The sequence below is a fragment of the Felis catus genome, chromosome X, assembly GCF_018350175.1.
Source record: "Felis catus isolate Fca126 chromosome X, F.catus_Fca126_mat1.0, whole genome shotgun sequence".
NCBI lineage: Eukaryota > Metazoa > Chordata > Mammalia > Carnivora > Felidae > Felis > Felis catus.
In genome coordinates this window covers 35,679,039-35,705,594 of record NC_058386.1, presented here as the reverse complement: position 1 = coordinate 35,705,594, position 26,556 = coordinate 35,679,039, and the positions used below count along the sequence as shown (strand labels likewise).

The 26,556-nt window shown below is 48.0% G+C and overlaps 1 long non-coding RNA gene across 1 annotated transcript; it reads right to left on the bottom strand.

The window, feature by feature from the left end:
- Positions 1-874: 874 nt before the first annotated feature.
- LOC109496490 lies at positions 875-24,950 on the bottom strand. The gene is made up of 3 exons (XR_002152527.3): positions 24,361-24,950; positions 2,773-2,868; positions 875-1,198 (listed from the first exon to the last, which is right to left on the bottom strand). It is a non-coding gene; the product is annotated as an uncharacterized LOC109496490 (long non-coding RNA).
- Positions 24,951-26,556: the final 1,606 nt, after the last annotated feature.

Sequence of the window (26,556 nt, the reverse complement as noted above, 5' to 3'; positions counted from 1 at the left end):
ATATTTTTAAGTTTATTTATTTTGAGAGACAGAGAAGGTGTAAGTGGGCAAGGGGCAGACAGAGAGGGAGGGAGAGAGAATCCCAAGCAGCGCAGAACCTGACGTGGGGCTTGAACCCACAAACTGAGGGATCATGACCTGAGCTGAAGTCGGATGCTTAACCAACTGAGCCACCCAGGTGCCCCAGTGACACATATTTTTACAGACCTTTGCTCTGTATGGAATCTTCTCACATATGTGATCCTTGTAAGAGTGCTCTGAGATAGGGGCACCTGGGTGGCTCAGTCAGTTAAGCGAATGATTTCAGCTCAGGTCATGATCTCACGGTTTGTGTGTCTGAGCCCCACATTGGGCTCACTGCTGTCCTGTCAGTACAGAGCCTGCTTCAGATCCTCTGTCCCCCTCTCTCTGCCCCTCCCCTGCTTGCACTCTCCCCCCCAAAAATAAATATTTAAAAAAAAATCATGCTCTAACTGAAGGTTGATAGGGGGTGGGAGGGAGGGGAGGGTAGGTGATGGGTATTGAAGAGGGCATCTTTTGGGTTGAGCACTGGGTGTTGTATGGAAACCAATTTGACAATAAATTTCATATATTAAAAATTAAAAAAAAATAGGGGCACCTGGTGGCTCAGCCGGTTAAGCATCCGACTTCGTCTCAGGTCATGGTCTCACGGTCCATGAGTTCGAGCCCCGCGTCAGGCTCCGTGCTGACAGCTCGGAGCCTGGAGCCTGCTTCAGATTCTGTGTCTCCCTCTCTCTCTGACCCCCCCACCCCCCCGTTCATGCTCTATCTCTTTCTGTCTCAAAAATAAACGTTAAAAATAAAAATTAAAAAAAAATAAAAATAAAAAAATAAAAGCATGCTCTGAGATAGATAACATTGTAATCATTGTATTTTATAGGGGAGAAAACCAAGACATAGAAAACTTCTCTATCTCTCAGCTAGTTAATGAGAAGGTTGGGGTTCAAGCATCAAAGCCAAGGTCGTTCCTCAGCCATGGCAGCCTTGGGCTTGTCACAGTCCAGTCATGTCATCGTGAAGACTTTCCTGAAAGAGATTGGGCTTGGGCCAGTTTTCAGGAACAGCTCCAACTTTCTTGTCTCTTTCTCAACTGATTCACTTAAATAATTACAAAATCCAGAGAGAGAGAGGTGGGTGGAGAGAATCTGATTGGCCAGCTCAGGTCATGTGTCCATCCCTACAATGGGAAAATGGGGTCATGTTATTGGCAGCTGCATGGAAAGGAAGTATTCATTCCTAAAGGAACGGGGATGCCATTACCAGAAGATGGTCAGGCGTGCTGTGCCGGCGAAAATTAGAGATGTCCACTCTGAGTCTGGAATCAGTAAGTGTTATAGATTGAATTGTGCCCCCCTCCCCAAAAGATATGTTGGCATGCTAATCCCCAGTACTTCCAAATGTGACCTCATTTGGATGTAGGGCCTTTAGGGTCATAGGGTGGGCTTTAATCCAATATGACTAGTGTCCTTACGAAAAGGGTACATTTGGACACAGAGGCACACACACAAGAACGTTCGACTCTTGATCTCGGCTCAGGTCATAATCTCATGGTTCATGAGTTCGAGCCCTGCAGGGAGCCCGTTTAGGATTCTCTCTCCTTCTCTCTGCCCCTCCCCCACTTGTGCTTTCCCTCCCTCTCTCTCTTTCTGTCTCTCTCTCAAAATAAATAAACTTAAACATTTTTTAAATAAATAAAATAAACTTAAAAAAATTAAAACAATTAAATTAAAAAATTTAAATTTAAAATTAAAAAAAATTAAAAATTAAAAAAAAAGGCAGAGATCCAGGTGATGTTGCCATTTTTTAATATGTTTTTAAAATTTATTCATTATTGAGAGACAGAGAGAGACAGAGCATGAGCAGGGAAGGGGCAGAGAGAGGGGGAGACACAGAATCCGAAGCAGGCTCCAGGCTCCAAGCTGTCAGCACAGAGCCCGACGCGGGGCTCGAACCCACAAACCGTGAGATCATGACCCGAGCCGAAGTCGGACACCCAACTGACTGAGCCACCCAGGCGCCCCCATGCTTCCATTTTTTAAAAAATATATTTATTTATTTTGCACGTGAGAGAGAACGCAAATGGGGGAGGGGCAGAGAGAAAGGGAGAGGGAGAGAATCCCAAACAGGCTCTGTGCTGTCGGTGTAGAGCCCGTTGCTAAGTTGGAACCCACGGACCTGAGCTGAAACCAAGAGTCGGACACGTAACTGACTGAGCCACCCAGTTAAGCCACCCACTTAACTGACTGACTGTGCTCCTGGGTGATGCTTTTATAAGCCAAGGGATACCAAAGACTGGCATCAAACCACCAGAAGCCGGAGGAGACCCTCTGGAACAGATCCCCTTCCCCCACCTCAGAAGTAACTAATCCTGCCGGCACCTTGATCTTGGACTTCTCATTTTAACCGTGAGACAACACACTTCTGTTGTTTCAGCTACGCAGCATGTGGTACTTTGTCACAGGCGCCCTAGGACACTCATACTCCAGGCTGGACAGAGTGGCATTCTGACAAAGGCTGTTACTGTCCCTTCTCTATCTCTGACCCATTTCCGTCTCTTCTCCTGTGTCTTTGCCCCTCCGTGTCTACATCAATGTTCTTCCCTCGACCCATCCAATTCCATCCAATCTCCAGACAGCAAGGCCACTGTTCCCAAGCCACTGCCGCGTGTGTGTTGGATCCCAGAATCCCGCTCCCTCCAAATGAAAGAGCTGTCCTCCCTTAAGGAGGGGCAGGAGGGAGTGTGGGCCTTACCGGTGTGGGTCGTCCTTTGTGTCACTGGCCTCCAGATGGGCTGCGGGACTGGGTAGCTCACTAACCCCTGCCTGGGGGAAGGGGATGGGTAAGAACCTGAGAAGAGAAAAAGGGAGTCCCTGAGTCAGGATTTCGATTCGGCTTACTGATGCCCAGAAAGCTATTGTAGGATGAGAAAACCGTAGTTTCTAAGTGTCACTAATGTGCTCGAATGCTCTTTGTTCCCCTTGGAAGGCTCCTTAGGTTGGGGTAAAATTCCTTTGGATCATTACAATCCATCTGAAAGATGCTAAAGGATGTGGTGGGGCTAACAGTGGTGGTGATGGGGAGGGTCGGGGGCAGAATGTCTGGCCTAGCTGAGGCAAGAGTGAAAGATCCCACAGCCTTATTAATGGGAACGGCTGGGCAGGGAGCCCCTGTAGCAGGGCTCCGGGAGCACCTGGGACAGCCTGGTCATCTAGATTCAGATAGGGGCTCCCTTTCTTCTACAAGGTGTAAGAGAAGATCCAGTCTAGGTGGAAGATCGGGGCTTCTGCAACATTTGGAGCCCACGGGAGGCAGGTTAGCTTAATAGCACAGCAGAAACTGTAGACACGGGATTGCTTGCTTCCAGTGGTGGCTCTGTCACTCATTAGCTGGGTGACCTTGGTGTGGCGGGCACAGTGATGTGAAGAGGCCAAGGTCCCCCTCCAAGAAAAGATGTGTCGCTCTGACTGCTATCAGCAATGCTCTTGGTGGACAGCCCTCAGCTCTCGGCCCCTTCAGGGTCTGTCTTGGCTCCAGAGGGCACCTTGCCGAGGTCGTGGCCTTCTAGGGTGGGCCCCATCCATTGATGGATGGCTGCCAGAGTCTCAAATCTGGCCATCTTGGTGCAACTCGGGATAACCCTGAAGGGCCTTTCTTGCTCCAACGGCTCCCTGCTGGCGTGGGGGGGTGGCCGAGGCTGTCCTCAGGCCTCCAGCGCAGCTGACTTCGCCTTCTGCTCACCCTCCCCTGTTTCTTGCTCCTTTGCAAGGTACTTAATAAACATTCTGCGTGCTCACCTCTGCCTCAGAGTCTCCTTTCCTGGGAACCCAACTCGTGACACTTAGGCAAGTTAATTTGCCTCCCAGAGCCTGGCTTCCTTCATCTGTGGAGTAGTTGTGGCAACGCCTTCCTTCCCGGAGGCTTGTTATGCGGATTAAATGAGAGCCTGTCCGTACAGTCCTGTTACAGGCTGAGCCGCCAGGACATGGGAGTGATTCTCATTAGTATGTTTAGAGGCCAGAGCCCGCTGACTGGAAATGACAGCAAGTTGCTGCAAGGGACTGTTTCATGCTTCAAACCTGCACCTAACTGAGTGCTGCTGGGCTAATGCTTGTTCCTCTCAAACGTGCCCTGTGTTTGCCGGGGTCCCTCCTGCTGTGCCAAGGCTGGTGGCTCGGCGGCACTAGCTCAGCGCGCGGTGTGACAACCGACTGGGTGGCCGCAGCCGCCCCACTGCAGCCCTGAAGGGAAGGGCCGGGCAGGCTGGGTGCCCAGTGTGAGGAGCCATCACTGCAGGAGACATTTCCAATTTTGTTCGAGCCCCAGGGGGTAGTGGCAAGGAGTTGAGGCAGGAAAGCTATCTAGGGGAGCTGCTGTCCTCAGGGGGCCCCCAGCAGGACCTTGGTCTTCTGTAAATGCCAGCACCGTCTCCAATGTTCCCCAATCCCTTTGAACGTGGCGGTAAAGGGAATGCACCCTGTGCTTGGAGTAGAGCATACCATTTCCCCTTTTGGGGAGGCCCAGGGTGGGGGGCTCTACAACTCTCCTGGCCTGGGTGAGTCACCTCACGGTGGGCTGGCGCTGGCTTAAAACATTATTATTTTGGGGGCGCCCGAACGGCTGAGTTGGTTAAGCCTCCGACCCTTGATTTCGGCTCAGGTCGTGATCTCGCGGTTCGTGGGTTCGAGCCCCGCATGGGGCTCCGTGCTGAAAGTGCAGAGCCTGCTTGGGATTCTCTCTCTTTCCCTCTCTCTCTCTGCCCCTCCCCCACTCATGCTGTCTCTCTCTCTCTCAAAATAAATAAATAAACTTAAAAAGAAACATTATTATTTTTATATTATAGAAGTGATACCAAATTCACCTTCAGGCTGTCCACTGCAGAAAAATGTAAAAATATAGATAGGCGTGCACCCTTGCACAAACACACACACACACAAAGAGAAAGACAAATGAAAAAAGTAATTTGTTAGCCTGACACCCCGGGATAGAAACATAACAGCATGGGGGCATATGCTTACGTCCTTTTTTTTTTTTTTTAATTGAAGTATAGTTGACCTACTATAGCTGTGATATGAATTCCGACCCTTATATTCTTCATAGGCACGTGTCAATATGCCATAGAGTTACCTCGTCCCCTTTCAGGAATGTCAATTGTCTTTAGTGCAAAGTATACACTTCACGGAGGAAGAGAGAACGATTTAAATAATAGGGGCAATTCTGTCCACCAGTTTACTCAGAATCTGAGCGTGACATGGAAGCCACAAATCTATTTCCTTAGCTGCTTTCCATTCAAATGCGTCTCTCCAATCTCACCAAGTTATACTAGTGTCGAGGGCACATATTTTTCACACAGTATGGCCCCCGCCTGCAAGGAAACAACTGCATCAGGAATTCACCCTGAGAAGCAGTGACCTTGCTGTGGAGGATTTAGTGCCGAGCCTCTGGTAGGTAGGTTGCTGTCCAAGTTATTTTCAAGGGCAATTTTGATTCTTGGTGATTTCCTCTTATTGCCTGTCTTTAGAAGCCACCCCCTCCAGAGGGTGCAATTTCACTGCACATCTGTTGACAACATTTAGGATCTTTTCAATTTCCCAGTAAGAGCTAAGATGCTGAGATAAACATCCTCGTCCATAATACACTGGCCCTCTTGTCTCGTCGTGCCTTTATGATACATTTCCAGAACTAGATGCGATGGTTGATTTTATGCGTCGACTTGACTGGGGCCTGGGGTGCCCAGATATTTGGTTAAACAGTATTTCTGGGTATATCAGTGAGGGCAGCTCTGAATGAAATTAGCATTTGAATCAGAAGACTGAGGGGAGCAGATTGGCCCCCCCCCCACCTCCTCGTGGGTGGGCCTCATCCAATCCGTTGAGGGCCTGAAGAGAACAAACAAAACAGAAGAAGGGAGGATTTGCTCTCTGCTTCACTGCTGAGCTGAAACATCAGTTTTCTGCCCTTGGGCCGGAACTTACAGTGCTGGCTCTCCTGGGTCCCCAGCGTGCACACAGCAGATCATGGGACTTCTCGGCCTCCAGAATCACGTGAGCTGATTTCTTCTAATAAATCTCCTTTATTGGACCATCGGTGTTCATCCTCCCTATCTTTATCTGCTAGCTTTTTTTTTTTTTTAAATTTTTTTTTCAACGTTTATTTATTTTTGGGACAGAGAGAGACAGAGCATGAACGGGGGAGGGGCAGAGAGAGAGGGAGACAGAATCGGAAACAGGCTCCAGGCTCTGAGCCATCAGCCCAGAGCCCGATGCGGGGCTCGAACTCACGGACCGCGAGATCCTGACCTGGCTGAAGTCAGACGCTTAACCGACTGCGCCACCCAGGCGCCCCATATCTGCTAGCTTTGAAGGCAGACAGAATCAGTTCAAACTCAAGTCCTACCTCTGACTAGCTGGCCGGCTTCTTAACCATTCAGAACCTTAGTTTCTGGGTCATAAAACAGGGACCACAGCACGTTCCACTTGGAGGAGCCTAGGGCGCCTGGGTGGCTCAGCCAGTTAAGCGTCTGACTCTTGATTTTTGGCTCAGGTCATGATCCCAGGATAGTGGGATTGAGCCCCACATCCGGCTCTGCGCTGAGCGTGCTCGGGATTCTGTCTCCCTTTCTCTTTGCCCCTCCCCTTCTCTTGCTTTCTCCCTCTTTCAGTCAAAATAAGTAAAAAAATAAAAAATGAAAGCAATTAGCCCAGTACCGATATGGTAAAAACACAGCTAAATGTAACTTAGATGAACGTTTGAATGTATATTTTATATATATACATAAATGTATTTCATGAATATACACATATATATTTCCTGAATATATATGTATACATACATACATATATATAGATACACATACATATATATGCATATATATATATATTTATTTATTTTATTTTTTTTCCTATTCATTCTGTTTCTCTGGTGAACCCTGACTGATACAGTAATGTCAATCCATACACTCGGTACATAAAAGCAATAAAAAAGGGTTTATGGTTTTTTAAAATTAATTAATTAATTAATTAACTTATTTTTAAGTAGGCTCCACGCCCAACGTGGAGCTTGAACTCATGACCCCAAGATCAAGAGTTACATGCTCTACCTGACTGAGCCGGCCAGGTGCTCAAACCCAAAAGGGTTTATGGTTAAAAGTCAGTTTGGCATCCCTATGCCGCAGTACCTTAGTTCTCTTCCTGAGAGGAGGATGTCCCTGTTAACTGTTCCTTGAGTCCCCTGCTGAAAATACCATAGACCTGTGCTGCCCAATGCGGTGGCCACTCTCCAGGTGTGGCTATGGAGCACTTGAAATGTGGCTCTTTTGAATCGCAATGTACCGTAAGTATAACATACACACCGAATTTCAAAGACTTAAATGCACAAAATAATGTAAAATGTCTCAGAAGTCATTGTTCATATGGATTATATGCTGAAGTGATAATATTTTGATATACTGGGTAAAATACAATATCTTACTAAAATTAGTCTCACCTGTTCCCTTCTCACTTCTTAAAAATGTGGTTATTAGGGGTACCTGGGTGGCTCCGTCGGTTAAGCGACCGACTCTTGACTTCGGCTCAGGTCACGATCTCACGGTCTGTGGGTTCGAGCCCCACGTTGGGATCTGTGCTGGCAGCTCAGAGCCTGGAGCCTGCTTCGGATTCTGCGTCTCCCTCTCTCTCTGCCCCTCCCCTGCTCGTGCTTTGTCTTTCTCTCTCTCTGTCTCTCTCAAAAATAAATAAACATTAAAAAATATATATATAAATCTCTATTGTCCTCTGGGCCACTAAACTGTCAGCCTGGGCTCCAGATGTGGCAGGAATGGGACTTTGTATTTTCTGTCTCATATTGAGAGGTTTTGTTAGGCCAAGCCTCCCACATCCGGGGAGGCCACAGTCGGTTTTGTCTAGGACTATGAGGTGCACCGTATGTCAAGATCAGTGAAATGGAAAAACAAATGATTTTTTTTTATAATTGTCGGTACTTTGCTTCGAGGTTACATTCTGTCCTAGAAAACACAGGCTATTGATTTCTCCCTCTGTATATACAAATCCATTTATAATCCCACTATTTCAGAAAAGTAAACACTTAAAAAAAGAAAAAAAAAGAAAAAAAAAAAAAACCCCAACAGTTTGGCTACCAGGGAAAAGATACAGGAAACGAGACTATGTGAGAATTCTATTAAGTTCTAGGATGAAGCAGGGCAGGTTTGGAGTGTCAATGCAGGAAAGACTGGCAAGGACAGATCAGTTGAAACCATCTGCTTCTAGACTGCTAGCTTGGCATGGGGCCAGCTGATGCTCGGCCTAATAGCAGAGAGCAGAGGCTCTCCTCAGCATGTGTGGTGACCACCCAAATCAGGTCAAGGCAGGGCCACAGCGGCCTCTAACCCCCGTCCTGCTTTCTGAGGTGGAATTCGACACGGTGCTGAGGGCCAGACATGGAGGCTAGCAAAAGGAGACAGGCGGGAGATACCATGGGCTGCTCACCAGCGTGTTATCTAGGCAGGGGGACACTTGAAAAGATTCCTGCTTCGTACTCTGTCAAAATTGCCCATTAGAGCTTGGGCACAAGTTTCCCATGAACTTTAGCCTAGGAAACCGTTCCGTGAGGTGGGGATGGAAAGTGAATTGGAATTAGCTTGACGTTGCCAGTTGCGAGCATTTTTTTTTTTTTTCTCAATCAAAATGGATGCAAATGTCGATGGCATTTATTGTTTTTGCCCTTCCTTTCCTTATCAGGGAAATTCTTCTGTTCCATTCATACCTGTGGCAGCTCACGCAGATGGCCACGATTCCCATCCCTCCTCTCATCGGTGCCCTCGGCCACGTGACTTTGCACTGCCTTTCCACGGTGGGTGGTTGACTGACCACAGCCCTGGACGCTGGGCTCAGCCACATGACTCCCTTTGGCCAATGGACTGTCAGCAAGCATGACACAGGCTCAAAATGGCTGACGCATCGGAGCTTCCTTTCTCTTGGGCGTCTGCCACTTCATGATGGTACACCCAGGCTAGCCTGCTGGACCATCACAGACATGTGGAGTGCAGGAGAGCTGAGGCCAGCCTTGATCAGCTGCCAGTCAGCAGTCAGTGAGTCCCGCTGAGCTTAGCAGAGCCACCTAGCCAACCATCCGGATGTGCACGTACTTATGGTTGGATGCCACTGACCTTTGAGTTGGTTGTTAGGCAGCACTGTTGTAGCAGAAGCTAACTGATACACCCAAAAGGCTAGAGGGCCTGAATTTGCCTTTGGTACACATAAAAAGAGAAATCCATTTTCCAGCCAATGCTGCCCCACCAATAATATTTATAGAGGAATTGGTGCAAATTTGTCTCTAATTGCAGCGGCCCCAACAGCAGAATCCTGGGAGATTTCAGTGACCCAGAGCAGTCATAAATTATGCCGTATTAGAACTATGTATGATTTTATAATATGATCACCCATAAAACCTTAAGAGCTCCTTTAGAAAAATGTTCAAAAATGACGTGTGGGCAGAAAGCTCCATATGTGTAACTAGAGCCAGCTAATGTTTGTTTTAGAAACTTCCATATTTCCTGACTTGCAAAAGTTCTCCCTTGCAGACTCAGCAGGGTAATAACATTGGTATCTGCATTAATGTCCTGTGCCTATAACAAGAATCTCTCGCATCCACGTAGAAGTAATTTCAGAAGTTCTCACAGCAGGGTCGTAATTCTTAAATACTTAAAATATTATGTATGTTGTCTTTCCTGATGAATAGGACATTTTTTCATCTTGCTGTTAACAAACTGAGATTCTCTCAAGTGATTGAAAAGCACTCTGCAAGCCTAAAGTTCTATAAAAACTCTAAGTAATAGCAACAATAAAACCTTATTAGCCATTTCGGGCTCTGAATCAAGATTTCCAATCCTTGGCATCTAATTAAACGTTTTACATTCTAAGGGAACACGTAGTATTATACCTCTCTGCAAACGCTGCCTTTCCTGATTGGGATTAGAAAATTGGTCAAGACTTTGTGCAAGTGCACAAATGCAACTCGAAATAAAGATGTCTTTGGTATTGCTTTCAAAGCTTCTGAGCCTCAGTCCTGGCCGATGCGGCTAACTGCTGGTGGAATTTTGGGGGCGGGTAGTAAGAAAGCCACTGGTTTCAGATAACCTATGGGCATGCCGGGTGCTTTCGGGATGTTACCTTGTAAAAGTCTCGTACCTGGATTATGAGCAGATACAGCATTATCTCTAATCAATGGAAAAATGACAGCTGGGGGCCAGTAAGAACCTTTGAGCTCAGGCTTAAAACTCATCAGCCCTAGGGTCCCCTGGGTGACTCAGTCGGTTAAGCGTTCAACTCTTGACTTCGGCTCAGGTCACGATCTCACAGGTTCATGAGTTCGAGTCCCACATTGACTCCACGCTGACAGCACAGAGCTTGCTTGGGATTCTCTCTCTCTGTCTCTGTCTCTCTCTCTCTCTCTCTCTCTCCCCCCCTCTCTCCATCCCTCCTCCCCCTCTCGAAATAAATAAACTTAAAAACAAAAACAAAAACAAACTTCATCAGTCCAGGAAACAAAAGTGGTCAGCTTTGAAATCCCAGGTTCTCATATACCTCCTTCTGCAACTGTCCTCACTTATAATCCTTGCATGCGCTGTCCAATATTGTCACCGCCGTGAATACCGGATGCTTGCAATGTGACTAGTCCACATTGAGAGGTGCTATGTCAAACACACCCCAGAGTTCAGACTTAGTATGAGCAGAAAGAATTTAAAATATTGCACGAATGATTTTCCTATTGATTACATATTGAGCTGACAGTATTTGGCTATATATTGGGATATTGTTGCAATCAATTTCACCTGTTTCTTTTTACCTTTGTGTGTGGCTACTAGAAAAAAAAAGTTTTAATATGTATTTATTTTGAGAGAGAGAGAGAGAGAACGTGCACAGGCGAGTGGGGGGCAGAGAGAAAGAGAGAGAGAGAGAATGAATCCCATGCAGGCTCCGAGCTGTCAGCACAGAGCCTGACGTGGGGCTTGATCTCCCGTAACCCATGAGATCGTGACCTGAGCCGAAACGAAGAGTCAGACGCTCAATCGACTGAGCCACGCAGGCGCCCCTACTAGAAAGTTTAAGATTACATTTGTGGCTTGAATTTATTTCCATTGGACGTGGCTGCCCTATAGGAAGAGAGATAGCAAAGGTCAACATTGGACAACCTTCAGTGGGAGTGGACGACCTCCCAGGCCTGCCTCTGGGTTGCAGTGATGGAGTAGGGGAATTATTCCTTAGAATTAAGCAGCAGGTGGGCTTGAAAACCAAATACAGCAGCACTCTTAAAATTTGGGTTGAGACCTGCAGAATCTCAGTACTCTTTCCCAGCCTGCCTGGGTGAGCAGCCACTTCTCTGTGTGAGTACACCTTTGTGACTGGGGTTCTCGGGCTTCGGAAACTTTGGATTTTTTGCCAAGTCCGGTTGCTGAGAGCTGGTGGCATCTTTGGTGGGCGGCTGTAAGAAAATGAGCCCAGCGGTGGCATTAAACACAGCTCCATGGCTTTGGCCAGCCTCCTGATATGGTTCGGAAAGGGTATTTACCTTTCCCGAGGTCTTGGGTTGGGTTCCCCAGAAAGTGGACTCTGAGGTGAAGCTTTGCATGCGGAAGGTTTACTAGGGAGAGCCCTTGGGATCCACCCCCCCGCCCCCACCCCAGGGAAGGGAGGGGAGAAAGCAAGAGTGGAAGGAAGAACAAGTTGATCTGCCATACGGTCTTCAGGGAAGCCTTTGCTGACTCAGTGGGGAATGTGAAAGACAGAATGACCCTTGGAGCCACTTCAAGTTGGGACAGAGGGCTGACACTCAGTACGGTTTTGTCAATCAGTCATCAGAGGTGGGCTACCCTGGGAAAAGGTGTGACCTGGGCTGGAGAGTCTCTCCAGGGCAATTCCCTAAGGACCTGATGGCTGGGGTTGACCGATGGCAGCTGGGAGGAGTCCTTTCATTCCTGAAGGGGGACGCTACAGTCACACAGCTGTCATCTGAAGGTAGGTCCCCTAGGTCCTTGTCCAGCACTGCTTCTTCGGTTCTGCCTGACCAGATAACCCAAGATGCTGTGCGGAGCAGGATACTTGTACAAGGCAAAAAACAAAATAAATAAATAGGATCTGGAGCCAGAGAGGTACTTGGCAGGGGAAACAGGCCACGATGGTTCTGATTCCTCTACTTGCTTTGCAAAAGCACCCACGGTCCCATGGGATATGTCAATACTGGAGTAGTCAAGGAGTGTGGGAGATTTACTGAAGGTTCAGCCAAGAGCTGCCGTGAATGTGGGCCAGTGAGCTTTGCTATGTCCTCTTACACAGATGTAATCTCCGACCTCAGTCATAAGACAAGCTTATGACTTATCAAAGACAAACACTGTAGTTTCCACTACCGGAGAGGCAGCTCATGAATCTGTGCACTCAGGATAGCAGCACGGTTGCTTTTGGGTTGAGACCCTTGCCCCCTCGTTAGCAGGGTTTTGCAGCAAAAGCCCCCACCAGTAAGCCAAGTGCATGTCCAGTTCAAGGACCCTCAGTGACGATCGTGTCCAATGGAAAATGGAGGGATGGATCCAGGAAGCCTGACTCCATTTCCATCATCGTCCTTCTTAGGCAAGTCGCTCTGTTTGTTTATGGTTAACGTAGGAATAATTCAACCTTCACAGGGCCCCAGTAAAACTAGATGGAACCATATCTCTCTCAGACAGATGGGAATGGGGGCTGGTGTTTCAGATAGTGCTCCAAACAGAGCCCTGACTGGGGGGCGGTGTGGAGAAATGCAAGCGAAACAGAAGCCAGGTAATGAAAGTTCCAAGCATAGCAGCAAATAATCAGGCAATTATTGAGCTAAGACTATAGCTTTAAGTCCTGAAACTTCTGAGTCAGAAAATTCTTCTAATAATAGTTAATAAGAACATAATCCTTAACCATAAGGAGCAGGGAAAGTTGTCTAGAAGACGAACTGCGGGCTACAGTTGAGTTAACAAACAAAAACGCAGATTTGTGACGACTTCAACCAAAAAGAATGGAACAATAGTAAGTGCACTGAGGCTTGGCAAAGGGGAGAAGGCACCAGCGGGAAACATGAGAAACCCCCTTTACCTTGATTAGCTCTTAATGAGTTTTTGACTGAATGGAGGGACCACTCTTTTACCTCCATCTTGTGGTCAAACACAGAACTGCAGACTACGCTGGGTCTTTCCATCCCCCTCCTCTTTTTCTATTTGCCAAACATTCCTGTGCCTCAATCCCCAAAGTGGGAGCTGGCTGATTGAATTTGCCCCACCGTTTCGCCTCTGTGGTTTGCAAGTCCCAGCTCTATTACACGATAGAACCATAGCCTGTTTCACTTGGCCCTTTCTTCCCTCTTTCAAGAGATACCTCCCAGCAAGGCCGGCTGTGGGGATGTGTGCGGAGTGCAGTGGGGACCACAACAGGGACAAGGGCACACGCACGTGTGGGGTCACAGAGGAGGGGCCGGGCTTTGTGGGGCCTGAAACCTACACGATTTTGGAGTCCCTCTTTAAGTAAAAGAGCGTAAGATTATGGGCACAAGATGAGGTGTGACAACAAATCACAAGAAATTCTGAATTTGGAAGAGTTGACGAGTGTCTGAACCTCCCAAGATCCAGATAATGTCGTATAATGTTTTAATTCACTGCCTAGCCCACCTCTCTAGTACTTTTGATCCTACAGTTTTTGGCTGCGTATTCGTTGATCGATTTTGGGGTTGATCAATAATTCCGAAAAAATATCTAAAGTGAATCTGAAATTAGGGCAGACGAGAGCAATTCAAATGCCTTCTTAAATTGCCACTACATCGTACTGGGCTACGTAATTACGTAATTGAATTACTCTTATGGGATAAAAATTGACTCATTGATAAATGTTTCTTTAGGGTATTTTGCTGTGTCAGTGTCAATTTTGCCTGCCGTTCCGTCTGGAACTGCCAGACTTCATCAGAACAAGAAGCATCAGATACTCTAAGATACGGTCCAATTCACTGCGGTGGATAAAACACGCCACTTCACATACAGACCTACTCACCATTTGTTGTACTGCTGTAGGTGTGTGCCCTCCAAACCTACAAGCCAGGAATTCTGATCAATCCTATTCCACATGTATGCCACAAGAAAGGAAAAAAAATATATGGTGCATTCATAATTGTATACATTTTGCATTGCTGAATATATTCCCGACGGGAGACAACTTCCTTTGTCTAGGCATGAATAAGAACTAAACACCCCCACCCCAGAGCCTGGCTGGTTCAGTCGGTAGAGCATCTGACTCTTGATCTCGGGGGTGTGGGTTTGAGCGCCATGCCGGTGGAGAGATTACTTAGAAGTAAAATCTTTCTTTTTAAGTTCATTTATTTGTTTTGAGAGAGAAAGCACACTTGAGCAGGGGCAGAGAGAGAGAAAGGGGGGGGGGGAGAGAATCTCAAGCAGGCTCCACGTTCAGTGCAGAGCCCAACGTGGAGCTCGATCTCAAGAACTGCGAGATCATGACCGGAGCTGAAATCAAGAGTCAGATGCTCAGCCAACTGAGCCCACCCAGGCACCCCTTAAAAATCAAATCTTAAACAAAAAAAGAACTAAATCCTCTGTTTACAGTTTTTCGCAACTGATGGTTAGAAGAATTTTCCACAGTGTGGAGTACCTTCTGACTCCATACTTCCCACACCTTTTTCTCCTTTACTACTCATATGCTTCTGGTTCTGGGCACCATAGGACATGTTTACATTGGGGTACAACCTCTGAGCTGAATCTTCACATGAGATCAGTTGGGGAGTCAACCCTGTAGGTGGTGAGAGTGTTCCTGGAAGCTGGTTCTACACACACACACACACACACACATCCCACTAAACCCAAATTAAATATATCCCCAACTAAATTTCCCCTTAGCTGGATATAGAGAAAGCCCCCTAGCTACTCCCATGCTGCCAGATCTGAGGGGAAATATGGTCGATGGGAAGTAAGAGTGGAGACAGTGGTCATAGACAGACAGACAGACAGACAGATGAATAAGATATAACACTGTCTTCAAGAATCTTACAGATAATAAAACACTAACCATCATTGACTACTATTCGCCATTACTTTTCCAACCATTTTACATGGGCAATATCTTTTTTTCTAATGCTTATTTATTTTGAGAGAGAGGGAGAGATGCACAAGTTGGGGAGGGCAGAGAGATTCCCAAGTAGGTCTTGAGCTGTCAACACAGAGCCCAACGTGGGGCTCTATCTCATGAACTGGAAGATCACAATCTGAGTCAAAATCAAGAGTTGGACACTTAACCAACTGAGCCACCCAGGCGCCCCTGGGCAGTATCTTTTCAGGCTTACAGATGCAGAAACTGAGGCTAAGAGAGAGTCCGTGAGCAATTGGAGAGCACATGGCTAGTGGAGGACAGAGCCTGGGAGGGGGAGGTGCGGTTGAGGGTGAGGAGCGGGTTTTCTCCGAGACAGGAAAGTGCTACTGGGCCGGTGGGGAGATGGGTAGGAGTTTGGGTGACTCCTGGAAAGCTGGCTTGGGGGCCAACAAACAGTGATGCTGTTGGCTGAGAGGGGGAACGTAGAAGAGGAAGCTGGCTTAGGAAAAGGCCATGAGCTCAGTTCTGCCATAGTGATTTGAAGCATCTGTGGGACACCCGTGTAGAAGTGGCTGGGAGGCAGTTGGAGATCGGAGTCCAGAGTGCAAGAGAGCAATCTGGGCAGGGAACGGGCAAGGGTGGGTGATCCCGGTGGAGGGGTGGTTGGCTCCAGGGGAGTAAGCGACGTCCCCGGGGATATGTTGTGCGCAGAGAGACCCAGCTGTAACCCAGGGAGCAGCCAGAGCAAGGAGGGTGGGCCAAGCAGTGAGCAGTGAGGGAGCGGGAAACCCAGCAAGTCGAGGGAGGAAAGCATTTCAAGACGAGCTCATGGGCACAGTGGTATTTGTTACAGAGAGAGAGAGAGAGAGAGAGAGAGAGAGAGAGAGAGAGAGGCTGGGACTCTGGCTTTAACAAAGACTCACAATAATCCTGGTGTTCGAGTTTGGGTTGTTCCCAAGGCAAGGACTTGAGCGCATGTAGATTTTAGGAGAGTCAGAGAATATGGGGGGGTGGGGAAATGGGACACGGGAGGGACGGCAGCCAATGAAGGGAGCGTTACCAAGTCGGTTCCCGCTATAGGCAGCAGGTGCTCAGTCCCATGGGCCCCCCTGGGAGCTGGTGTGAGACGCACAGCTCAGGGGTATCTGTCACAGGTCAGGTGCTCTGGAGGCAGAAGCCTGGACCGACCCCTGGGGAACCCTGAAGCATATAATGGCCTGTCAGCGTCGTTCCACAGTAAGCGAAATGACCAATTACTGGACGTGGGCTACCTCGGGGCCAGGTGGTTTTCAGCAGTTGGAGGCTGTCTGTGGACACTGGAGCCCCTCTAGGGCTGAGGAAGCTGTGCCGTTTGTACACCCAAGGGTCATGGCTAAAGCCAGCCGGAGGTACGGTTCATCCTGCAGCATTGCCGACCTGCCGTATATGCAGGCGTGTAGGCAGGCAGGGCAGACCTCTGTCATTTCAGGCGGGGGTCAGCAGGTGGGTAAAGCCAGAGCACGTCACGCGGCGGTGAGACCTGAGGCTTGTGAGTGGGGCACCAACTGTTGAGCGAGAACAGTTTCACGCAAGTGCTGTTGGTAACAGAAAAGCCCGCTGAGATGCTGGCTTTCAAGATCCCCCCTCTCCGAGGTTTTGCCTCTGCCATGTGACTTTGCCCGCGGGGGCCGTGGCTGGTTGATCCGTGGGAACATACCTGACCCAGGCTGGACCAATCAGAACCCTTCCCTGGGATTTTCAAACTGGCGTGAAGGGAAGCCGTGGGGTAGAAGGTTCTAGAACATGTGGGAATCACGCGGAGGAGAGAATGACGTCATTCCCAAGACAGCAGCTGGGAGGAGAGAGCGTGGGGGCCATAAGAAATTAGTCCCAGGGGTTCTGGTGGCCCAGCTGCATCCCATTCCTTCTTTTCTTCCCACACCCTGTGAGATCCCCTGCATCCTGCCAATAAAACCCCCATTGTGCTAAGCGAGGCTGGGCCGCTTCCGGTCTGGGAGCCGAGAGTTCAGGGTTGGGTGGGATGTGGAGAAATACCACCAGTGTTGACAATTCCCGAAGAGCTCACGGTGAAGACAGCGGGAGAGGGAGAGAAAAGGCTGAAACTCAAAGAGAATGCAGGGTCAATGCAGGGTTTTTTATTTTATTTTATTTTATTTTTCTAAGCTGTGGAAAACTTAAACGTGTTTATGTGCTGAGGGTAAAGAGCCAGTAAAAGCAGCATAAATCATAACAACAGAATATACTAAAACGAGGCAGAGATACAAAGCTATAAAAGCTTTAAAGATAAGGAAAATATGCCCTCAATAAAAACAAGGGGAAAAAGCAGAAAGAAAAAATGCCTTTCAGTGGACTGTGTGCATTGGCACGGGTACCCCTGATTGCATACACAGTCCTGGGCAACTGCTTCCTCTGGGGTCAGAACAGTTCCAAGCCCTTGACCTCTTGTTTCTTTCACCTCTGGGGGCTCACCCAGGGCACTGGGCACGGGGCCTTGAGAAGCTGTGCCCTGGGCCGCCTGGGTGGCTCAGTCAGTTAAGCATCGGATTCTTGATTTCCGCCCATATCATCATCTCGCAGTTTGTGAGTTCGAGTCCTGAGTCAGGCTCCATGCTGCCAGCGTGGAGCCTGCTTGGGATTCTCTCTCTCCCCCCATCTCTCTGCCCCTCCCTCACTCATGTGCGCGCACGCTCTCCCTGGCTCAAAATCAACAAACTTAAAAAAAAAAAAAAAAAAGCCATACCCTGAGGATCAGGATGAGACTTGTGCTCTCAGTCCAGTGCACACAGCCTTGGGTGTTTACTCAGGACCTCAGCGGGGAAGGGGCTGCTGGAGAGGAGCTAGAAGATACAAGAGAGAGGGGAGATGGCTGCAGAGGGGGAGGGCTGGTGTCGAGAGCACAAGGGAGAGACTAATTTCAGATCAGATCAGAGGCCCTGGGCTAGGACACAAGAGAGAAGAAAGCAAGCTTGTCTGTCGGGGGGGAGGGGGGGTGGGCAGGAAGTAGACTCCATTTTATCAGAAATGGGCTAGAAGTGGCAAGAAGGCTTTTGGATCTGAATGTTTCCAAACCCAACTAATAGTGACTTAAATCTTTTTTTTTTTTTTTTAATAGTGTCTTAAATCTTAAGGACCTTTACAGCTTAGCCAGTAAGAAGTTTGGAGGTAGGCAGCCCAGGGTTTGTGCACAGTTCATCGATTGCATGGAAAACCCAGTTCTGTCAGCCACGCTGCCCTGCCATCCTTGGCTCTTGGCCTTTTCTGCTCATTCTGGCCACCTCATGGTGTCAAGATGGCTGCTGTGGCTCCAGCCATCAAGTGCCTGCTTTAGGAGAGCAAGTCATGGGTAGTCAGACCATGAGAAAAGCCACCCACTCTCTCCTCAGGAAGAAAAATTCTCTTCAGAAACTTCCCAGGAGACTCCTTTATTAGCCAGGACTGGGTCACAAACCCATCGTAGAACATATTACCTAAAATGAAGAGAGATTTACCTAATACCCAAAGAAAAATTGGGTTCTGCTAGCAGAAAAGAGGTGAGGGGATGCCTTGAGTGGACAGCCTGAGGATCTGCCACAACAAGGTTGAGAGCTTGAGTAGTGGAAAGAAGTTTTCGAACAGCTATGAAAGGGAAAGGAGAGACAGAGCAGTGCCCAACAGCAGTAGGGGTTCAGCTGCTGCGTGAGGCCCAGGGTAAGGGGCCTGGGTGAAAGGGGGACAGGTGGGAATAATGGCCCCGCTTACACAGAAGCCCCGCCCCTCACAGCCCTGGAAAAACATTGAAGATCCTGGCCTCTATCAGCTGCCATCAAAACCTCAAAAGATGGAATCATCAAATTCTAAAGCATCTGCTGGCCTGACCGCCACGTCCGACTAACACTCAGGGTTTAGTTGCAGGAGAAGGAAATCACTGCAGCTATTTAAAGCGGAAAGGAATTCGATTCAGGGTATCCAAGGTCAGGAATGACTCTCAGGACGACACCACAGAATGACTGGTCGGCCAGTTACCTCTACTTTAACCAGGAAGGTGGCACATTATAAGCTCTATGGGCGGGGGGGGGGGGCCTGGGTGGCGCAGTCGGTTAAGCGTCCGACTTCAGCCAGGTCACGATCTCGCGGTCCGGGGGTTCGAGCCCCGCGTCAGGCTCTGGGCTGATGGCTCGGAGCCTGGAGCCTGTTTCCGATTCTGTGTCTCCCTCTCTCTCTGCCCCTCCCCCGTTCATGCTCTGTCTCTCTCTGTCTCAAAAATAAATAAACGTTAAAAAAAAAAAAAATGGAAAGAAAGCTCTATGGGGACGGCCCGCTTCGAGAACGTGCTGCTTTAGCTGCGGTCCCGGGATCAGGAATGCTCTTCTGCTGTTGCCTCTATTGCCAATGGACACTCTCAGAGCCAGTGTTGGACACTGGGAGACTGTTCCAGAAACTCACCAGCCCTACCCCCAACCACACATGTCAGTGGAACATGGCGTCAGCCTCACTCCCGCCCTCTGAATCTTTCACAGGAGCTGCTAATGGGTGGAATGCAATCCGCACTCAGAACCCTCGTTTTCCAGGCTTTGCCATACAGACGCCGGGCGGGCGCAGGATGGATGTCAAGACGACAAATCCTCCACATCCCTGGCACTATTCTAGGAGCTTCCCCCTCATCCCAAGGCTGCTCTGAAGAGCTCTTTTGTACTTCACTAAAAGCTTTCCTGAGTGAATCTTTTTTTTTCTCTTTTAATTTATTTTTAACGGTGGTTTAAAAAAAAAAAAGCCCCACAACCTAAAGTTTATTATCTTAACTATTTTTAAGTATACAGTTAAGTAGTGTTAAGTGTATTCACACTGTCATGCAAACCAACCTCCAGAACTTTTTCATCTTGCAAAACTGAAACTCCAGCCCTATTGAACAATTTCCCTCCCCCTCCTCCCAGCCCCCCGGCAATCACTGTTCCATTTTCTGCTTCCGTGAATTTCACCACTCGAGATACTTCCAATAAGTGTAATCCTACAGTATTTGTCTCTTTGCGACTGGCTTATTCCTGGCGAACGATTCTTTGAAGAAATTACAAATCTTTGGGGCGCCTGGGTGGCTCGGTTGGTTGAGCGTCCCACTCTTGATCTTGACTCCGGTCATGATCTCACAATTCATGAGACAGCCCTGCGTCAGGCTCTGTGCTGAGCGTGGAGCCTGATTAAGATATTCTCTCTCTCTCTCTCTCTCTCTCTCTCTCTCTCTCTCTCTCTCTCTCTCCCCCGCCTGCCCCCCTCTCCTGCTCGTGACTACTTTCTCTCTCAAAATAAGTAAATAAACATTTTTTAAAAACTTCTAAATCTTTGTTGTAATGATAGGTCTTTTTTTTTTTTTTTTTTTTTAATATAATCTGGGATGGGCATGGAACTCTCAAAATGAGTTGTCAAGGAAGCCTTCCCTACAGCAGGGAAAGTGCTGTCCCAGCACACTTGCTGTGGTTGGCAGGATTCTGAGATGACCCCCAGGGGTCCAGGGTCTATAGAATTCCCTCCCCTTGAGTGTGGGAGGGAACTATGAATATGATGGCATACCATTCCTGTGGTTAGATTATGCTGTATTACAGTCAACTTTAAGAAAGGGAGATTATCCTGGGCGGGTCTGACCTAATCAGGTGAGCCTAAAAGAGACCAGGCTTCTCTGAAATGAGAAGGATCCAATATTTGGTGTCAGGGAGGTTCTCCATTCCTGGCTTTGAAGGTGTTGGGGGCACGTTAGCAAGGACCCAAAAGTGGTCTCTAGAAGCTCAAAGTGACCCCTGGCCAACAGTCATCAAGAACATGGGAACCTTAAATCCTACAACCGCAAGGAACTGAATCCTGCAAACAACCTGAATGAACCCAAAAGGGAACCCTAAGCTCCAGGCAAGATCACAGCCCTGGCTGACCTTTCATTTTAGCGTGGTGGGAACCTGAGCTGAGAATCCAGCCATGCCGGGCCCCAGCTTCTGACCCACAGAACTGTGAGCTAATAAATGGCTGTTGTTTGGAGCTGCTAAATGTGTAGCGATCTGTCATACAGCCAGAGAACACGGGTATACCTCGGTTCTAACATTGGTCCTGCCTCCAGTTTACTGTGTGACCAAGGACGTGCCGCTCACCTTCTCTGAGCCTCAGCTTCTCAGTTAATGAAAACAATGACTCATTTCATGCCTGCGGGACCGATGGGAAAATCAAATTAGTGAATGTACGTAAAAACTCTTGGAGGGTTAAAAAGTGGCTTACAAACGGGAGGTTGATTATTGTCCTACTAAAAAGAAGTCTCCAACTTTGACCACAGGAAATGATTTAGAATCAACCAACACAGGGCTGATGAGCCCCCATTTTGTTACAGGCCCTCAGCAATAATTGTCAGCCGGATGCGAGCGTGTTCAGCAGTGGGTCTGGCAAGCCTGGGGAATGGATGACTTGTTGGACGCACTCCTGAACATGGCCACCTGCACGCCATTTTGTCTGTGCAACGGAAGTGGCACAGGCAGATACCTTCACATTTGTTTACTATTTTGTTTTTTACCTCCCCAAAGTAAAATATAAAGAAATTTTATTTTTTACTTGCTAGAAGTTTCTGTACCTTTTAGAACCTTGCGGCTGTCCCTCTGACAGGGAAATGTTGTCCTGCCCAGATGATTCTGAGCTTCCCCTGAAATCCCATGATTGCTGTGCTCTTAAAATATTATTATCATTGTATCTTTTTTTTTTTACAAGTTAAAATCTTTAATGGACTAAAAATATCTTTCACTTATGATGATCAAATTAGGCATAATACTTAATCTATTTTTTTTTTAGTTTATTTATTTATTTATTTAGAGAGGGAAAGAGAGCAAGCAGGAGAGGGGCAGAGAGAGAGGGAGAGACAAAGAATCGGAAACAGGCTCTGCATCATTAGTGCAGAGCCCAACGTGGGGCTGGAACCCATGAAGCATGAGGTCATGACCTGAGCTGAAATCAACAGTCAGATGCTTAACCTACTGAGCCACCCAGGTGCCTCGTTCTTCTTTTCTTTTTTTTCTTATTAAAAAAAAAATTTTAACGTTTTATTTATTTTTAAGACAGAGAGAGACAGAGCATGAGTGGGGATGGGGCAGAGAGAGAGGGAGACACAGAATCTGAAGCAGCCTCCAGGCTCCCAGCTGTCAGCACAGAGCCTGACGCAGGGCTCGAACCCACAAACCGCGAGATCATGACCTGAGCCGAAGTCAGACGCTTAACCAACTGAGCCACCCAGGAGCCTTTTCTTTAAAAGTAACCCTACACCCAATGTGAGGCTCAAACTCATGACCCCGAGATCAAGAGTTGCATGCTCTAGGGACTAGGCCAGCCAGGTGCCCCCATTAATCCATTCTTGAAAAAATGTTTTTTTTCATTTCTCCTCCTGCCCTTTTCACACACATGTGCCCTTCCTTCCCTGTACTCCCAATATAGTTATATTGTACTTTTGATTGGGTGGCTAGTGTTTATCTTTTTTTTTTTAAGATAAAACTTAAAAGATAAAAACTTAGAAGATTATTGTATTTTTGAGAGAGAGAGAGTGAGAGAGAGAGAGCAAGCATGCAGAAGCGGGGGAGGGGTAGAAAGAGAGAGAGAGACAGAATCTGACGTGGGCTCTGTGGTGACAACAAAAAGCCTAACACGGGGCTCGAACCCCTGAACCGTGAGATCACGACCCGAGCCAAAGTCGGACGCTTAACTGACTGAGGGCCACCCAGGTGCCCCTAGTCAATGTTTATCTTATTAAATGTTTAAATGTTTTTTTTTTTAATTTTTTATCAACGTTTTTTATTTATTTTTGGGACAGAGAGAAACAGAGCACGAACGGGGGAGGGGCAGAGAGAGAGGGAGACACAGCATCGGAAACAGGCTCCAGGCTCCGAGCCATCAGCCCAGAGCCTGACGCGGGGCTCGAACTCACGGACCGCGAGATCGTGACCTGGCTGAAGTCGGACGCTTAACCGACTGCGCCACCCAGGCGCCCCTGATAAATATTTTATTCAACTGATCCATGTAGTGAATTATGTTTGTTTTTTTTTTTTTCGTCTTGCACAATTCTCCCCTGGAGTTAATAGTTATTTGACTTTTGGTTTTCTTCGTTTTCTACATACTTATAAGTAACACGACTGTAAACTTTGCCAGATATTTCAATCTCTGAAGACATTCAGACACGTCAAGTATTCAGTCTATTTCATCTTGTGGGAAGTCTCTCTCCCGGAGCCTCCTGATCTGTCCCCATCTGAACTGGCCACACTCCGGGCCCGGTACACCCATGACTTTCAGTATATCGAGTACTTTAATCTGTGCCAGGCACTAGGATATTTGAGAATCATAACAACCTTACGAGATACAGATTTCTATTCCCAGGACACTAAGTCTTCAAGAGATTAAATAACCCGATTAAAAGATGGCTAATAAATGGCAGAACCAGGATTTTAACCCATGATTGTTTAACTCCAAAGCCCTGGGTTGGTTGATTCTAAATCATTTCCTGTGGTCAAAGTTGGAGGCTTGTTTTTAATAGGACAATAATCAACCTCCCATTTATAAGCCGCTTTCTAGCTCTCCAAGAGTTTTTACACACATTCACTAATGTGATTTTCACATTGGTTCCGCAGGCTGCGTGTTCTCTGGCTGTATAACAGATCACTACACATTTAGCAGCTCAAAACAACAGCCATTTATTAGCTCACAGTTCTGTGGGTCAGAGGTAGGGGTTCCACCCCCCCCCCCATGATCCTATGTATAATTTACATGCCGTAAAGAGCATAGATCTTAAGTGGACAACTCGATTACTTTTTATATGCATATATACCTATACCCATTCAAATGTGTGCACGACCGGCACTCAGCACAAGATGTGGAACATTTCTATCACCCCCCAGAGAGTTCTCTTGGGTCCCTCTGCAGTCAATACCACCCCCTCTTTGCCTCCCAGAGGTAACTGTGGTTATGACTTTTAGTACCATACGTTAAGTCTTGTTTTTCAGCTTCGTATAAGTGGAAGTGTGTACTATTCCCTCTTAATATGTCTGGCTTCTTTCATTCAGCAGAGTGTCTGGGTGATTCGTCCATGTGGTGGTGTATATCCGTGCTTTGTTCTTTTAGACCCCATTGTATAAATAAATACCTATTCCACCGCGGATGGACATTCGGGTTGTTTGAAGCCTGTGCTCTTAACCGCTAAAGCTTGGTCTAAGATAAATATCAACCTCCTGATGATTGGCTTTGTTTGGATTTTGCTTACCAAGACCGGCGGGGTTGCTGGAGCAGATTCGGCGTCAGGGACCAGGCAAGAACCTCGGAGCTTCTCAGGGAGCGGGGCCCTGGACCATGCCGGCGCGGCCGTGAGGCGAAACACCTTTGCTTCCCAGAGACAGGACAGCCCAGCTGCGTCCGAACGCTGGCTCACCCTTCAAGGGCAGCAACAGCTTTTCCCTTGAGGTGAATTGTTTTGAAATCTCCATGGAGACCTGAGAGCCCCCCACAGTTCGCCGGGAAGTCCCGGGGCTTCCAGTCATCAAGTAGTCAGGGTTAGGAGGGGTTGTCTGGCCTCAAAAGCCATTTGTAAAGCTAACAAACAAATCACAAGGCAAATTGAGTCCAGTCTGTTTCTGGGTGAACCCAGAAACCGTTTCATTGTGGGCTTAAGGGTGGGATTGCTAAGGCGCAGGCCTGTGGGGTCACCCGCACAAAGCCCGTGGAAGTTTTATGGGCCCTTGGCGGACTTGCATGCCTGCTACAATGAACATACCCAACAAAGGGGCCCTTTAAAGAAGAGAAGTTTTATGGCCTTCAACAGCAAGCTGGGGCTTGTTCTCTGGCTTTGGGGAGGAGGCCAGGGGGAGAGTGATTTACAGCGGCTGGGGCGCCTCCCCTCCTGTGAAATTCTCTGGGTTAAGACATGCATCTGGTGGTCTCCAGAAGCCTGCAGGCTGGTCTATGGTGAGCAGCTGGGGGTGACAGCTTACAGCCGCAAAGATGATTAAAAGCCTGGAAAACGGGACCGATGGGCACTCATTTAAAGAACCTGGATTCTTCAGCCTGGGGAAGGAAAGATTAATACCCACGCTCCAGTATATAAGGGGCTCTTACACCGAAGTTGGTGGTCGGCTGTTCTCTATCGCTCAGAAAAAAAGAAAAAAAAAAAATCATAAGACGATGAAGTGGTTTGAAATTCCAGCAGGAGGGATTGAGGGTTGAGAATAAAAAGCAAAGGTCTGGCAGTGAGAATTAAATGTTGGACGGGGTTACCACGGAGGCTGATGGGACCTTTCCTGCACCGCTGTGCACATAAACCGGAAGTACCTCAACGTCACGAAGAGACACTATGGCTTCTCCGGTCACTTCTTTCTGCATTGATATCTTACTGTGGTTTCCCCAAGAAGTGCACTCTGAGACCAGGATGTAGGTGCAAGTAGTTCACTTGGGAAGAGGTCCCAAGGAGGACAGTGATGGACTGGGGAAGTGAGACCGTGCAGGGAGGAAGGCTGATCAAGGCTGAGCGAAACAGCAGGTGACCTCTGTGGGCAACTGGGGCACAATTGCTCTGGGGAACCCCGGGGGACAGTGTGAAGCACAATTGTTCTCCCAGATGAGCAAGGAAGCTGGGGTACTGACTCATCAACTCCCACTGCTAGTTGGTTGAGGCTCATTCCCTTTGCAGAGAGTCCTATGGCCATTTGCTTGGGTAACAGAGCTGTCAAAAGAGAGAGAGAGAGAGACTATGCAGACTTTTCAAGGATTGTTGGTACAAACGTTGACACCAGGGACACAAAACTCCACTCTGGGCCCTTCATCAGGATAATAAGTGGAATCTGGGCCCAGGTCTGACTAGTGGTGGTTCCATTGGGTCCATGAACCTACCCAGCGGTCATTTCTCTGCTCCCTGGATGTCTAATTGGAATGCACTTATTTGGGGGGGGGGTTAGCAGAACCCCCATTCATCCTGGAGTTTTTGGCCTATGGAGTAAGGGCCACCATAGCGAAGGAGATGAGGTAGAAGCTTCTGAAATGCCCGCCTCAGCCACCAAGCCAAGAGAGTGAATCATAAGCGGTATCACATCCTGGGGGGATGGCAGAGATTAGGGTCACCCTCAACGATGTAAAGAATGCAGAGTTGGTAGTTCCCAACGTATCCCCATTTAATTCCCAAGTCTGGCCCCTGAACGATCTGGATGGATCGTGGCGAATGAGGGTGGGTCACTTGATCGAGCGGTTCCAACTACAGGTGCTTTACCCAACATGGTATCTTTGCTGCCAGCACACCGTGTATGGCCGTGGATCTGCCTAATACCTTATTTTCTATCTCTAATGACTTGTATTTTTGTGGGGTGGACAACAGCACACATGGATGGTCTTGCTCCAGGGCCATGTCAACTTCCCGCCTCTCTCTCATAATCTGGAGGGCTCTGGGCCATCTGGACATCTGCACATCACGTGG